General features: G+C 46.0%; 1 pseudogene; it reads right to left on the reverse strand.

Moving 5' to 3' along the window:
- Nucleotides 1-2,976: 2,976 nt before the first annotated feature.
- Nucleotides 2,977-15,155, reverse strand: LOC131911115 (pyrethroid hydrolase Ces2e-like; annotated as a pseudogene).
- Between the last annotated feature and the right edge of the window lie 1,571 nt (nucleotides 15,156-16,726).

Consider the following 16,726-nt stretch of genomic DNA (forward strand, 5'->3'; position numbering starts at 1 on the left):
CAGAAGGGACTAGTGGTAATTGATCCCGGCAATTCCTAAGCTATCCTGTGTTTCTATCTGTTTCTCTCCCCTCTATCCTTCTATCTAATATCTCTTATCCCTCACTCCTCAAGAGTGCCCTGGAGGAAAAGTGGGAGTGGTCCTCCCACAGAGAAATGGTAGACCTCCCACAGACATCATGAAATTTGCAGGAAAATGGATGGAACAAGAAAAGGGCATCCTGAGTGAGGTAACCCAGACTCAGAAACACAAACATTGTATGTACCCACTCATAAGTGGATAGTAGATGTAAAGCAAAGGGTACCCAGACTACAACCCACAGCTCCAGAGAAGCTAGGTAACAAGAGGACCCTAAGAAAGATGTATGAATCACTTTGGGAAGGGGAAATAGATGAAATCTCCGTGAGTAAAATGGGGGTGATGGGGAGCAATATAGGGGATGGGATGGGGGATGAGAAATTGAGGGAACAAGATGGTCGAGCTGTGAGAAGGTTGGAGTGGGAGAGCAATGAAGGAAATTTCTGGATAGAGGGAGACATCATGAGGATAGGAAGAAACCTGGTGCTAGGAAAGTTCCCAGGAATCCTCAAGGATGACCCCAGCTTAGACTGCTAGCAATAGTGGAGAGGGTGCCTGAGCTGGCCTACCCCAGTAATCAGATTGCTGAATACCTGGACTGTCATGGCTCCTTCATCCAGTAACTTGGAAGCAGATGCAGAGAGCCACAGCCAAGCAGTAGGCTGAACTCCCGGAGTCCAGTCGAAGAGAGGGAAGAGGGATTATATGAATAAGGGGGTAGGGGGGTTAAGATCATGATGGCCAAATCTACAGAGCCTACTGAACCAAGCTCATAGGAACTCACCAACTTTAGACCAACAACTGTGGAACCTGCATGGGACCAGACTAGCCCTCTGCATAAATAAGGTAGACAGTTGTGTAGTTTCTTCTGTTTGAGGGGCCCCTGGCACTGGGATCAGGATCCATCCCTGGTGTATGAGCTGGCTTTTTGAAGCCCATTACCTATGGTGGGATACCTTGCATAGCTTTGATGCAGGGGGAGGAGCTTGGTCCTGCCTCTACTGAATGTACCAGGCTTTGCTGACTCCCCATGGGAGGCCTTACACTTTTGGAAGAGGACAAAGGTTGTGGGTCGATGGAGGGAAGGCTGAAGAGGAGTGGGAAGAGGGATGAGAGAGGGACAATTCTGTAAATTGAATTTTTAAAATTTCTTAAATAAAAAAGAAAGAAACTTTTTTAAAAATCACCCAAGCTGGTCGGTGGTGGCGCAGGCCTTTAATTCCAGCACTTGGGAGGCACAGCCAGGCAGTGAGTTTGAGGCCAGCATGGTCTACAGAGCAAGATCCAGGACAGGCACCAAAACTATACAGAGAAACCCTGTCTCGGGGGGGGGGGGGGGGGGGGGGGAGTAAAATAAAATAAAACAAAATAAAAATAAAAAACACAAAAAAAGAAAAGAAAATTAATGAGCTAGAGGACCAAAGAGAATTTGAGTTCCATAAGGAAGCAACAAATAGCTAGGAACAGAGAAAGGCTGAAGAGCCCTCCATGCAGTAATCAGGCAGACCATTTCTTCTGCTGAACAGATCACACCCCGTCTACACAACCCACAGTGAAACATCTTCACAGATCTGTGCTGTGATCATGCAAATAGGGTCTCACCACATCTGTAGAGCCCTTGGAATAAAAACAAACCTTGATGTGGGCAGACAGCAAGGAACTAAAGTGGTTCTTAGTTGTTCTTCTTGCCATACACACACACACACACACACACACACACACACACACACACACACACTGTCCCAGGATCAAAGCACAAATGGACATGCCTAGACATGCTACTAACTTTAAAAATCAAAACAAAACAAAACACTTCCTTTCCCCATTAGAGCACAGAAATAAATAAGTGAATTGTTACACAAACAATCATAGGTGACAATCTATGGAGACAATAGCTAGTCAGGTTTTCAATTGTTGGCAACATTGCTGGCTGATGGGAAGACCTTGGATGCTATATTCTGAAAGTTTTTGTGGCCCATACTTGTAAGTTACAGCCTGATGTCCAATGCCATGATTATAAGATTGGGTCCAATAGGCAGAGGACAGGTTATTAACACCATTGTTTGTCTATTTTATCCAAGGAGGACACATGGGGCAATCTTTGAGTCAGAGAGTTAGCCCTCTCCACATGGCAAATCTAATGGCATCTTAACCCTGAACTTCATGATCACCAACTCTGGAAACAATTTCTGTTGTTTATAAGCCACACTATTTGTGATACATACTTAAATACACAGTGATATATATATACATCTGTATAGTTATTATATATTTACATGCAGTGTCCATATTTAGAACAAGTTACCCTTACATTTCTGCATAGATCCTCTCACTCAGTCTTGCTAGTAGTGGGGCTACACATCTGTCACAACACTCACCTTGCAGCTTATTATGATTTTCTCATGGCATCTTGAATATACTAAGACACCAGTGCTGTTACTAATCAGGTTATAATCAACTCATAGATAATGGATTGGGACTTGCTGAGAGATGCATATGGGGTTTTAATACCCACCCACATGTGTCGTGTTTAAAACTGTCCAGAGCTTCTGATTCATCTGAAGAAATTTAGGATTTGGGAAAGAGGAGAAAGAGGGCTGGGAGAAGATGAGGTAAAGAAGAGAGGAAGAGATGCAGGTCCACAGGGATACAAAGCAATGTTGGCATCCACTGGGGCTCACACAAACACACTGTCATGGGGAATTTATTGAATATGTGAAACAAGACAGGACCCACAAACAGGGTACCAGTGACACACTTAAGTGTAAGCTAAACAGATACATGAAGAGGGGATGAATGGACACATGAAAGATGGAGTCACCCCCCTCTTTTGAGTGTGGGGGCACCTTAGGTTGACTCCACTTCTACTCAGGACACTCCACTATGGTGCATAACATGCTACAGCTCTGTGTGCTTTTTCTCAACATCCTTCAGCTGCTGGATCTTCTGGGACAGAGTCTTGGTCCAGAACTGCATCCTGTTGGCCTTCAGCATAGCCCACAGTAGTCTGGATGTCCAGCTGCAGGTACTGCTCATCCTGGGTAAATACAGGCCAGTGGGGCAGGTCCATGCTGTTGGGGTTCCTGTGGACACACCTCCATGTTAGGGTGCAGTGAGGATTACTATGAGTTATGCTGTGATCTCCTACTTTGGGTCAATATGGTGTATGAAGCAGGCCAGAATTCAAGGACAAGGAAGGATGGTCTCAGGATAGAGGCAAAAAAGAAAGTCCCACTAGTGTCACTCCTTTAGGGGCAAGACCATCTGGGATGATTTTTCCCTTTCTCTATAGCAGGCTTATGTACACAAAACTAGAGCAGTTTGTCAGCCACACCAGGGCACAGGAGATGACCGTTGGCTGACACTCATATGGGACCACTGTGTGAGAGGAACCTCTCCCTGAAGAATAACCTGTCATGTGATAAAGGATCTATACTGCTCCTGAGGCTACCACAAACAGGAGGAGGCCTTAGAGATTCAGGGGGTGTGTCTTCTCACCCATGTCTTGCAAAGTTAGCCCAGTACTTCGTTATCTTCCTGCTCAGCAGACCCTCCTCCTCAGTGAAGTCAATTGTAGCCACGAGGAAGACAGAGGTCCAGGTCCCAGACACCCCATGCAGCTGCCACATCCACGATCCCAGCTACAGCCTAACTCTGGTGCTCATGTTCCCCACCTGCCTAAATCCAGGGTCTTCCATTTTCCTCCCTTCCCTTACTTGCCCCAGCCTCTAACTGAATCCACCACCTTCACCCCAGCTTATTCTTAGTCCAGAGGCCCTTTCTTTGCTCTGGCATAGTCACTTAATAAAACATCATGGCTTTAACCATCCCCCTTGGATGTTAGGCCTGGCACCACTATCAGGACAGGGTTGGGACAGAAACTACAATCTGGACTGGAAAGGATTCAGATTACAATCCTAGTTTACCATTTTTGGGCTACAAGATGGCTGAGAAAGGCTCTCCAAGAACCTCAGTTTCCTCACTTGGACAGTGAGCTCAGTCATCCCTCAGTTCTCATCTCGGTCACTATCATACTCATGGAGAAAAGGGAAGACTCACATTTGCTGCCCCAGAAGAAAAATCCAAGACAAAGAAAATCTCATCACCATGGTCAGCCTTCACATCAGGTGGTCTGACATCTTTGAAGAAGTTGGATGGGTGCTGGAACTCATAAAAGTAGACAGGGGCAAGGGGACCTGGAAGTGTAGACACATGGTGACATAGTAGCCTCTTACCTGGACCTGTCCTGTCTCATCTTTTGTGTGAGATACCTTGACCTAAAGTTGTTACAATGGCTGGGAGTTTAGAGGAGTGTAGACTCCAAGGCTGAAGCATGAGCTTTGGAAAGGCCTTGGTTAAATCATAACCTTGAGTCATTTGTGGAAGTTCTATCACATCATTATGTCACTTTCCTCATCTGTGCCTGGAGGTGTTATACACTTACACTAGACATAAGGATTTACTGAGGTAAGAGTCCTCAGAAGCCTGGGACTAGAGAACAAATGAAGACACCAGAGGGATGTCCTTGGGCCCAAAGTTCTGAGGCATCTCCTTGGAATCAGGCCTCTTTTTCTTTGTGACACTACTGGAGATTAAACATGTAGCATTATGCATATGAAGCAAGTGTTCTATTATTAACTAGAGTCCTAAGCCAGAGTCATATTTATAGATGTATTCACTCTGAGCATGTGCTACTTGCAAAGCAGGAACCACAAACATAAAGTCTTCCATCACCTCCTTGAACTGTGCTTGGAAAATCTCAAGGTCTTCAGTGTCTCCCAAATACTTCCTTTCCAGAATGTCAGCAACACCAAGAGGCATCATCTAGTTCAGAGAGATCCGGAAAAGATGTATTAGTAAAACTTCAGCAAGGAAGAAGGAAAGAGAAAGTCCTAGGTACCCCTATGATATTTGTTGCATTCACAGAGCAGACAGAACCAGGAGTTCTGAGAGTGAGGGCTGGGATAGGAAGAATTGAGGGAACTCACTGTGTAAACCTCCTCAGACTGGGAGACGAGGCCAGGCATCCTGGCCACTCCACTCTGCATAATGGCTCCGTGGAAGAGTCCTTTGGACAATGGGGACAAAAGAAGTGAAGACACACTTGTGCCACCTGCTGACTCGCCAAAAATAGTGACCTGGCCAGGGTGGCCTCCAAAGTGGGCGATATTCTGCAAGACCCAGTGCAGGGCGGCCACTTGGTCCAGGAAGCCCCAGTTGTCTCTGGCATGCTCATCTCCAGTGCTGAGAAGAAGCTGAGACAGGAATCACTGGACTCTCCTGTTTCTGCTCAGTTCCAAAATCCCTGTCCAGCCCTAGGATCACCTGAAGTAACCCAGGACACCCAGGCAGTACCGGATGGTGACCACCAGTATGTCCTCAATGGCTGCTAGCTTCGATCCGTCATACACAGAAGCCATGGCCACAGTGAGTCCACTGCCATGGATACATACAATTACCTGGTAAATAAATAAGATAAGAGATCACTCCTCTTACCCAGACCAAGTGCCACCTGTTGTCTAGACTATTCATCGCTGTCTCTGAAGCTGCTCACATAGACAGATCCCAGGTATCATGATCTGGTGAAAGCTCCAAATTCCATCAGGAAGAAAAGTGTATTGACCCTTATTTGCCTCATGTACCAAAGTCTGTCTCCAATACTCCAGGATACCCTCAGAAATGGAAAAGCATGTGTTCTTCATGGTCACATATGGAAATAAAACGAATGCCCTCCAATCTTACTGGCCAAACAGATGAGTCAATTTTTATGACTTAGATGATACAATCCTCATCTTTGGGAAATCTGATTGTGTTTTCTGGGCACAAGCCCTGAATTCATTAAGTTACAAACTCTGACTTCTCGGTGACTCCAGGGATTTCTGTCCCTAAGCCCATGACTTAACTGCCTACAGTGGGCAAGCAAGCATTCTTGGATATAATATCAGGGTCTATACTGAAGCAAAGGCAAGAATGATCTTAGCCCTACCATATTCCTTCAGAGGAAATGTCCTTCCACCTCTAGTTAGTCATGGCTTGATACTCACAGGCAGGTTGGAGCTCTCAGAAGCATGAGCAGGTAAGTAGATGTTGAGGTACAGGTAGTCTTCAGACATAGAAAGAAGAGATGGGGTGCTTTTGAACAGGATCTCGGTTGCTGAATTCATTATAGTGATATTCTGTAGACAACTGTCAACAATGGTAAATGGTTAACTATTCAAAGGACTGAACAGTAGTTAAAGCCAGAAACTGGGTAGATTGCCTCCTAGAAAACTACCTGCTGGGAAGATGAGATCATTTTCTAAAGTCCCTCTTGGGGCTAGAGTGATGGCTCAGTGGTCACTAGCCCTGGCTCCTCTTCCAGAGCACCTCGCTTAGATCCCCAGCACCCACATGACAGCTGACAATCTGTATAACTCCAGTCAAAGGGAATCTGAGCACAATGAATGCACATGAAACACAGAAATACATGCAAATAAACACCCAAATACACAAAATAATAAGTAAATAAATAAAGTCACTCCTCCACAGAAAAACGACTCAGGCTTTGGGGAAGCTGTGATAGAACCCAGATCTCCATATATAGATTTAGATGATCTTAGATCCTACTTATTGGAAGGTCAGGGAACAGAGAGTCCTAGGAGACTTTGACCATGGGTTGTGACATTTTTACCACTTCTCCCTATCCCCATTAAGGCCTGAAACAAGCGAGTTGCCTCTACATTGCTATTGCATAAATAAAAGTGAATTAGTTTCCCATAAGGTAGTAAGACCTACTTCATCTAATGTCTCCATTTTCAGGGTTCCTCATCTCTCCCACAGGCCTCTCATTGTCAGTACATGCACTTCTTCTTGACAAACGACATCTGGTCCTATGGTTGGCACAGTGACTGTGGAGGGTACAGTCCTTTGGGGACCATTGCTTCACTATTTAGGATTCTTCAGTCTCTGCTATAAAACTCAGGAGTTCTTCTGGTTAAGTGATGGAGTCTGATCTCCTCCCAGAGACATTTCCCCTAGTGTCAGAGACACATGACATAACCTGACTCTCAAGACAAATGTGCCTGTGCTCCCATCTGCAGTACTCAAGGCTAGCTCCTTGTGTGTGCCAAGCACTGAACCTTGAGCCTGGCACTGGCTGTTCCATTCAGAATCTGAGCAGGTCCTTGGGAAAACATAGTGGGAATCCCCCTACTCCATGAAGAGGGGGAACTGGATGTGGGATTGAGAGGTAAAAACCACTGCAGCTGGGACATCCCTCACAACACTAGCCCACTTCCGGGCCTGAACTCCTCTGGACCCCAGAAGAGCTTACATGGCAGGATGGGAAGTTCCATCCCTCACACCACTCCATGGTTCAGGGGGCTCAGGAGGAGCAAACTGCAGAGGTCCTACAGGTGGCTTGGCAAAGGGAATTCCCAGGAAGGTGTGGACTCCCGTGTTGATATCCTCCAAGTGGACAAGTCTACCTTGTACCTGTCCAGTGTGTGTGTTCCTGATGGGGCTGCATGAGTCCTGGCCTGTAAATAAAGAGGCGACAAATGGGTTAGTCTGCCCAATAAGCCACTTTTGCTCCATCGTTTGAACCCTATCCCCAACCTCATCAAAAGACCCTGGATTGAAAACACAGGATATACATATTTCCTGACTTAGTCTTCACTGAGGTACCTCCAGGTCTAGTCCCTTGACCGGACTCATTTAGGCACCATGGGACTCAAGGACATCATTCAGCCCTATGAGCTTCCTGTACAGGGCCACATATGTGGCAATGACACAGTCTCCTTTCCATCAGCTCTATGTGAGCCAGTATAGGGACTATTCGGTCACACTGAAAATTATCCCATGTAGGCTAGCTGCATGCATGATGTTACATCCTCACAGAAAAGCTCTCTATAAAGTTCACACGAAATCTGGTAATCTGTCCTTCCCACCAGAGGCTATAAACCATAACCCAGAACAGGGACAGAGTTTATGACCAACAGATAAAATCAAACACAGCCGAAGAAATTTCATTTTCTGTTTTCCTTTGTTTTTTCTTTTTTTTTTCGTTCTTTATTTTCTTGACACAAGGTCTTGCTAGCCCATTCTGCAGTTGGAGATCCTCCTGCCTCAATTTCCTCTGTGCTTAATTTGCATCTGTGTGGCTACAACCATATCACACATCTCTTCTTGAGTAATGCTGGAAACTATATGTCAGACTCTGCCATTTGCTGTCCCTGTGGACGAGACAGGCCTGGGAGATATAGAGGGGATGGGACATGAATCTTTTTCATTTTATAGTTGTCGGTGATTCTGAATCCAGACATTCAAACAAACAATATAAAGTAACAGCCATGAGTGAATCGGGCAGAACCTGCTGTCTAGAAGGTGCTGGTGATGCCCTGAACCCTGGCAACAACAGAGAAGAGTCTCAGGCTGAGTTGGGTGCAGCCTCCTTAGTGGGGAGGCCTGACTAGAGGTCACCAGTAATCACACTAAGAGGATTTGTAAGGGGTATCAAGGGTTGCACACACACCCTGAGCACAGTACCTTCCTGACTCAGCTCTTATAAGGACCTGAAAATTGTTGACTCTCCCAACGGACGAGCTAGTTTGCCCAGAAACCAAGACCCAGGTAAGGAACATGGAGAAGGGAACCCAGATTTCTAGGTACAACTGTAGGTTGTAGGACTGGGACTGTCTGCATACCTTAGTGACAGCCAGTACCTTATGCAGGGCCTTTATGGAGTGCCATGGCACTTCTCTATTCTAAGACTGACACATGAGGACTCTTCAGCAGCATGAAGTTATGCTGTTATTATCCAAGTCAGTAGCAGCTACAGTTTCAGCAACACACAGAGAAAATGTCCCCTCTGTTCCTCTGTCCCTTGACCTTTAGATCCAAAGCAACTGAGAGCCCATCATACTGGGGTAGCTTCTCATTATTGGAGTTCCTCTGGCCTCTCAGACACCTTTTTTGGTAGAGGGGCAAGACTCTGAGCTTTTATAGGGAATTAGGAGATTCACATTTCCCACACTCCTTCCTCCCTGAAACTTTAACCCCTGCAATCTGTCAATAACTCTTCTCAAGTTTTGGCAGCTTGGACATGGGTCCCCCATTCCTCCCTAGGTAGTCTCACTGTGCACAGCAAAGAGAAGCAGAAGCCCACAGGTTCTCTGTCTGTCTGAAAGGCATGCTTAGCTCCCAGTCCTGAGTCTGTGCTGCTGTGTGTGATCAACCTCGTGTAAATGTCACAAACATATGAATTTGCCAGGGCAGGAACTTTGAACCAAAGGAGAGGGGTCAGAGTAGGGGCAGAGGGTGGGGCAGTCCAGGCCAAGGTCCTTGAACTCTACTGGCTGGGCTGCATGGTGGGAACCAATGAGCAGCAAGTGAGGTAAAGCTGCCTCCCATTCCTGCTCTTCCTTTAGTCCCCTTGGGAGGCACGGCAGGGACTCTGAAGCCCTCTCTCCAAATCTGGAGTCCCCATATCAGGCTTATTAAGCAGGAACAGGACTATTAAACTATTGGTGTAAAGAGGATGAAGCAGAAAGCTATAACTGGAGAAGCTGCAGGGCTTTTCTGAGTAGATGCATTCTCAGGATGTCACAGATGGAGAATGGAATGGAAGCTGAGGAAGTGTGACCTGGGTAAAGAGGAATTGCAATGTGCATGCCCACCACCCTGAAAACACCTCCCTGCTTTCAGGACTTACAGTTTCCTGAGTCCCGTTTCAGTGTCTCTCAAAACTTACATTGATCTTAGGGTCTTCATGTGCCCCTCCCAGTTATGCCTTGACAGTTCATGAATCACACTGCAACTCTGCCACCATACCATAGTCACTTGGCCTCTTTACTGTAGCTACTTTGGTGGCCAGCTTCTCACAAGTTAACAGTTGCTAACCCACATGCACTGGTGTCTGCTGGCTCTAATACTGAGGATAGTCTGGGCTCTTGGGGCCTGAATTAAGACTCAAATACAGGCCATTGATTAGGAGTTTCAGAAACATGGTGAACCTTGGCAGACTGCATCTGAGAGGACAGAATTAGGGGCTCACACCTAGCCCATCCTGATTTCCCAAATGTAGTGTCATGAGGTTCAATCTCAGAAAGACTTTAGAGTCACCTAAGAACGGGCCTTGGTTCTGTTTTCCAGTCCCCAGAGGTCTACAGAACCCACAGAACAACACAGAAAGATTTATTCCATGGCAGTTTTCTGGTCATTTCCCTAGAATTGTGTAATCAGGGCTTGTCCTATCACCCTGCTCTCAATAATCTGTCTCCTCCTCAGCATACTCTGTATTCACAGCTCCTGCCTAGGCAATGCTCTCTCTGCCCTCAATTCCCTGTTTGAAGAAACAGCTGGAGTATGGAATCTGAAGGCCCTCAGCTTCTCCAAGCTCCCTGTCCTAGGACCAGTTTCTTCAGTTAACTGGACAGCATGGTAATATTCCAAACCCTGGGCTTCTGCACCAAGCTGGAGGAGGGTCCCCATGCACTCTGTTACTTACTGCACTGTCTTCAGAGGCTCCACATTGATGATGGAAAGACCATAGGTAATGTGGACTGGAGAGTCTCATCAATCATGTTCTGAATATGAGGAAATTGTCTGTGTGTGTGTGTGTGTGTGTGTGTGTGTGTGTGTGTGTGTGTGTGTGTATTGGGAAGGGAGTAAAGCACAGGGAAGCATCTGAAATGAGACACCACCTCACACCCAGTCATTATAACCAGATTATGACCCATAAGCAAAAGTGTTGGCAAAGCCATTGAGCATCTGATACAGCTTCACATGGCTAGAGGGGAAGGAAAATGATTACATGGTGATTGGAGAAGGTAACTTCACATCTTCTCTGAAAGTTCAACACCTTTGTTCTATGACTCAGCAGTTCTACTTTCAGGACTTTAGCCTGAAGAAACAAGTGAATGGCATCACATCAAGTCATGGGTTTTGTTTGTTTGCTTGTATTTTGGTTAGTTTTGAGTCTCTCTACAGAGCCCAGGCTGTCTGAGAACTCATAATTATAGACCAGGCTGGCCAAACTCATCGATTCACCTGCCTTAGCCTCCTGAGTGCTGGGATTAAAGGCATGTACCAACATGCCCAGTCAAAGTCTTGTTTGAACAAGAGCATGACAGCTTGATTAAAATAGCCCAAACCTGATGTCACTCAGATATGCACCAACAAGTGGTGTGTTCACTCATCATCAAAGGAAAATGCCATTTGAACCTCAAAGACATTATTCTCAGTGTCAGAACCTCCCATACATGATTCTTCTCTGTGATAGGGTAGACAAGACTCTGATGTTTCTGAATTATATTCTATTTCCAAACTTCAACTCCAGAAAGCAGTCAGTTGGTTCCCAGGGAACAGGGCTCTGGTCCATGGTTTATGAACAGGAACATAGAGAAATGTTTGTTGTTTAGTCAGAAAATATATGTTCTTATGCATGAAGTGGGTGTGATTACATGCCTCATATTCTATTCCAATATACTAAGCTATGGAATAAATGAATGAATTTGAGTGCATACTTATCACTTGACAATAAAGCTCTACAAAAATAAGACTATTACCTAAATCTTAAAAATCTCCTGCTCCTGGGTGGTGGTGCACACATCTTTGATCCCAGCACTCAGGAGGCAGAGGCAAGTGGATTTCTGTGAGTTAGAGTCCAGCCTGGTCTACAGAGCAAGTTCCAGGACAGGCCCTAAAACAACACAGAGAAAGCCTGTCTCAAAAAAGAAGGGGAGAAGGAGGAGGAGGAGGAGGAGGAGGAGGGGGTAGCAGGGGGAGGAGGAAGAGGAGGAGGAGGAGGAGCACGAGGAGGAGGAAGAGGAGGAGGAGGAGGAGGAGGAAGTAGTCCCCTGCTAACACTCCTATGAAGTGCCCTGTTCATCTGCTGAAATGTCCTTGCAATCAGCAGTAAGTTCAGGCTCCAGCAGAACTATCAGGTAGCTGTCTTCCTGTGCTCAGAGGTCATCTAGCACCTTATGGAACTTTATCTTTGTCTGCCCTCTAGTGTCCAAGGAGAGTAATGCAAGAGGCGTCCCTTCATGATTTCCTGTGATTGGTCTTCAATGCAGTGGATGAAAAAGAGGGACTTGGAGAACCTGGGAAAACTAGAACCCCAGAAAGGCAGTTTCTCAGAGGCAAGAGGCTATGGCCATCTCAGGTCTATAGGAAGAAGGATTTAGCTGTGCGGTGACAGAGATAAAATGTTTTAGGAAAACTCTTGCAGACAACACGATTTGGCACTTTTATATAAAGACAAAATAGAAGGGAGGAGTTTTGTTTTGTTTTGTTTGCTTAGAGGATAAATAGAAAATTTAGGGGGTATGGGCTGGAGAGATGGCACAGAGGTTAAGAGCACCGACTGCTCTTCCAGAGGTCCAGAGGTCCAGAGGTCCTGAGTTCAATTCCCAGCACCCACATGGTGGCTCACAACCATCTACAATGAGGTCTGGCACCCTCTTCTGCATACATAATAAATAAATAAATCTTTAAAAAAAAATAGGGGTGAAAATAAGGTAAGAATGGAAATTAAGGACGGGAAGACCACGGAGAATAGAATGTCACAGGAACCAGAAGTGTGCAGAGAATTGTAAAAGGCAGAAGGACCCTCAATAAATGAATAGATCTCAGGGAGACAGGGGAGAGCAATCTCTTCTGATGGACATGTCTGGGCCTCCTGACACCCCCATCCTCATTCCAGACACCCACAGTCAAACATCTTCACAGTATGGATGGCATCTCTGTCCAGGTAACTTACTGAAGCACCACTGATGCTTAACACTTTTTATAGCAACAGACGACCTTGTTAAAATGGCCCTGTTTGGAGATTCTCTTTATTAATGCTTTTTCTTCAAGGGAGAATCCTCCTGAGAAAGTTGTGCCATGCTGCAAGATGAAATGAGCTGTCTGCTAGTGAGAAAGCCCGGCTCCAGAAAGGGTGGAAGTTTGTGACCATGTTGTGAAAAATCAGCATAAGTGCTCACTCCTGTACATCCTGGACATTCAATAAGACCCTGCCAACTTGATGGTCCCTGAGAAACCAAGCCTGGGTGGGACAGAGAGGATGGGACCCAACTCTGCCCTCTAGTGGTTGTGAGTGATTCTGTCCACAGGAGTCAGAGCCAAAGATTTTTCTAATCAGGAAACAGATGCGGTCAGGCTAAAGTTTCTGCCTGCCGAGGCACTGGTGGCCTCCATAGCCTGGCTGACAGCAGGCAAATGAGAAAGTCTGGTAGGGAGGAGCTGAGGGATAAAGCAAGTGCTGTCTCCTCAGAGCAGAGCAGATTCAAGTGGCCTGGCAGGGGTCACCAGGGTCCACATTAGGATGCCTTGGGGTGAGAGACATTAAAGGCTGCAGACACACCCTGGACATAGTGCCATCCTGGCTCAGATACTAATAGGGCCTACAGAGTGCCTGACACATCCCCTTTGTCCTGGAAGCAAAATCACTCTTTTGCCCCACGTTCCGGTCGAGCACATGGAGAACAGAACACTGGGGCCTCCTAGTGCAATGTGGGATGTGAGGGCTGGGAGTTTCTGCATCTCCCTGGACAAGGAACCTTGAATGAGCCTTTTTCATCAGTCAGTGCTGGAGAGCACATTCAGAACCAAATGCCAGAGGGACGGTATTATTACCATCATTATCCTTTGGTGTTTAACGGATCCAACCACTTCCACAGCCACTCACAGAGAATGAAAATGTCCCTTGTTCAAGTAATTTAAAAGATTCTATTATATTGGGGACTATGGGGGTCCAGCCCCTCGATAGTCCCCTCCCAGGGTCCGGAAGAATCTACAACCAGCTGATAATTAATCTTTGATGAAAAGAAATGGATCTATGGACACCAAACTCCTTAGTTCATACACTTTATTATTCTGTGATAGTTCTCTCTCTACACAGCTTCTATTCTGCTCTCATGTCTAGCTCCTTTCTTGCCTGATTTCTCTCTATATTTATCTACTGTCCCCTCTAGGTTCTATCTTAATTCCTTCATCTAGTTCTGTCCTTTCTAGGTTCTCATCCATCTAGTTCTTTCCCCTATCAGCTCTTCTCCCATCTTCTTCTCTCTCATCTGGCTCTTCCTCATCTTGTTCTTCCCCATCTGGCTCCTCCTCATCTTCCATCTTATTTCTCTACTACTCTCTTCTAGCCCTTCAGTCTAGTTCTTCCCCATCTCAGTTTGTTCCTCTCAAGTTCTTACCCATCTAGTTCTTCCATTCTCTTTTCTCTTCTCCGTCCTGTGCCCTGGAAGTCCCAGTATATAAAGGGAGGGTCCGAGCTAAATTGTGTAAAGCTATTACTTAACGTCCACCTCTCCTAGGCGGTGTCTCCTTGAGGAATTTACCTTAAGTCAGGAGACTTGTATGTGGGCTGCTGTCACTGTTAGTCCTTGAAAGTTAAGGCCCACCTGGGCGGTGTCTCCTTGTGGAATTTAAGTCAGGAGACTTGCACGTGGGCTGTTATCATTGTTAGTCCTCAGAAGTTGGGCGCCCACCTGGGCGGTGTTTCCTGTAGTCCTTGAAAGTGGCTAAGGGAGATATCTGATTCCAGAGAAAGCCTTTCCCAAGGCTATTCTCCAAATACCTGGAATGTGTATGTCCAGAGAGTGATCAGACCACACTGTTAGCCCTTCTTAGGGAAAGGTCAATTGGGAAAACTATGAAGGCACACATGATTTTCATAACAATACAGCTGATATATAACAAGCCAAGTAACACCAAAAACTCCTTGGGATTTGGCTTCCTCTGGAGGAATTCCCTGATCCCTCCATGTAGTGACTTTGCCATAACCAGCTGAGTTCTTATGATATATTCCTGTGGCCTGCAGCACCATTATGCATTAGAGGCTGGCATTCTCCATTCACAAGCACCTAAGAGGATCTTTGGGTGGGGAGGTTGTTTTTCCAGTTTATGGATGTTAAAGCTGAAGCCCATGAAAGTTAGGTAACTTGTCCAAACCAATAAACTAAAGGGAGGGTCTCTGTGCTGGGGGCGGTCGTGTGATTTTTACAGTCTCCCTTGTCCATGCAGGTTAGCGACCCCGAGAGCACAGTGGCAGTGGCTTTCACACCCACCATTCCACACTGCAGCATGGCCACGCTTATTGGCCTTTCCATCAAAGTCAAGCTTCTTCGATCCCTTCCCCAGCGTTTCAAGGTCAGTTGGAGTCCAGCCTAAGGGTGAAACAGCTACTGAGGAGAGGGGACAGCAGAGTGGAGACTGGAAGGATCCCAACTTGCAGAGATGAACTGCGAGGAAACGCCAAGCTGATGTGACAAGAATACAGGAAATTCTCCAGAAAATAGTGAAGAGTGTGGCAGAAAGGGCAGCTGTATAGGGGCAACAGCAGCTGACAAGGTCCTTGGATAGAAGTGGATTGACTGCAGGTGGGCTTGGGGTAGGACAGAAGGGCCAGAATCAAGAGGAGTGATTGGAAAGAAGGATGGTGTGGAGGTCATGTCTGGAGGGAAGGGACAGAAGAAGAAGAAGAAGAAGAAGAAGAAGAAGAAGAAGAAGAAGAAGAAGAAGAAGAAGAAGAAGAGGAGGAGGAGGAGGAGGAGGAGGAGGAGGAGGAGGACGAGGAGGAGGAGGACGAGGAGGAGGAGGAGGAGGAGGAGGAGGAGGAGGAGGAGAAGAAGAAGAAGAAGAAGAAGAAGAAGAAGAAGAAGAAGAAGAAGAAGAAGACAGATGAATAAGTGCTCAGGCCCAGGTTGTCTTTCTCCCTGATGGATGTATACATTACACTCGGGACCCACACCTAAGTCCTCATCTCCTTTTCTATCCACCTCTATATTGCGGTTACTCTATTGGTCAAATCCTTATAAGAAAACTTCACAGTCATCGATCTACTTTACAAATATTGTTTAATTTTTCACATTCATTTATCATTATATGTGTGCATGCATACATGCACATGTATGGGCACTCATGTACCATGGCACCTATGTGAAAGCAAAGGGACAACAGTAGGAACCAGTTCTTTTCTTTTTCTAGCATGTGTGTCCTCAAGATTAAACTCAGGTTGTTTGTCAGGCTTGGCAGAAAGCTTCCTTACCCACTGGGCATTCTTCCCAGGCCTTACTCAATGAACATTTTTTGAGGCATTGCTGGCTCCAGACTGAAGAGAGTCTGGGCTTTCATAGCCTGTGATAAAATCTAGAGACACATCTATAAATAGGAGTATCAGAATCATAAAGAAACCTGGAAAGATGCATCAAAGAACACAGGATCAGGAGTTACCATGAGACCCAGTCTAACCTCTTGGAGGATGTGCTGTAGGGATCAGTGTCAGTCTGTACTGTTGTCTGAGAATTGGCCTTGGTCCATATTTCCAGCCCCAGTAGTCCTGGGAACCCTCAGCCTAGAACTGAAAGACTTCCTCCTAGTTTCTCTTTCCCCTAGCATGGCAGTCATGCTTCTTGCCTCCTCTCATCACCAAGGCTTACTTTCATTTCCCAATAGCCACTTCTCTGCACTCTTGTGCAGTCCATGAACTCCTCTTTGGCAGATGTTGTCTCTATTCTAAATTCTCTGACCCAGAGAACTGCTGGGCTGTGGGGCTGGGAAGTCTCTAGTTACTCTAATCTTGGAGTCAGGGAACCAGCTTCATCATGTTGCCTAGATATCCTGGTACTACTTCTTAATCTGAGATTTTTTTTTCAAC

Source organism: Peromyscus eremicus, chromosome 5 (genome assembly GCF_949786415.1).
Source record: "Peromyscus eremicus chromosome 5, PerEre_H2_v1, whole genome shotgun sequence".
NCBI lineage: Eukaryota > Metazoa > Chordata > Mammalia > Rodentia > Cricetidae > Peromyscus > Peromyscus eremicus.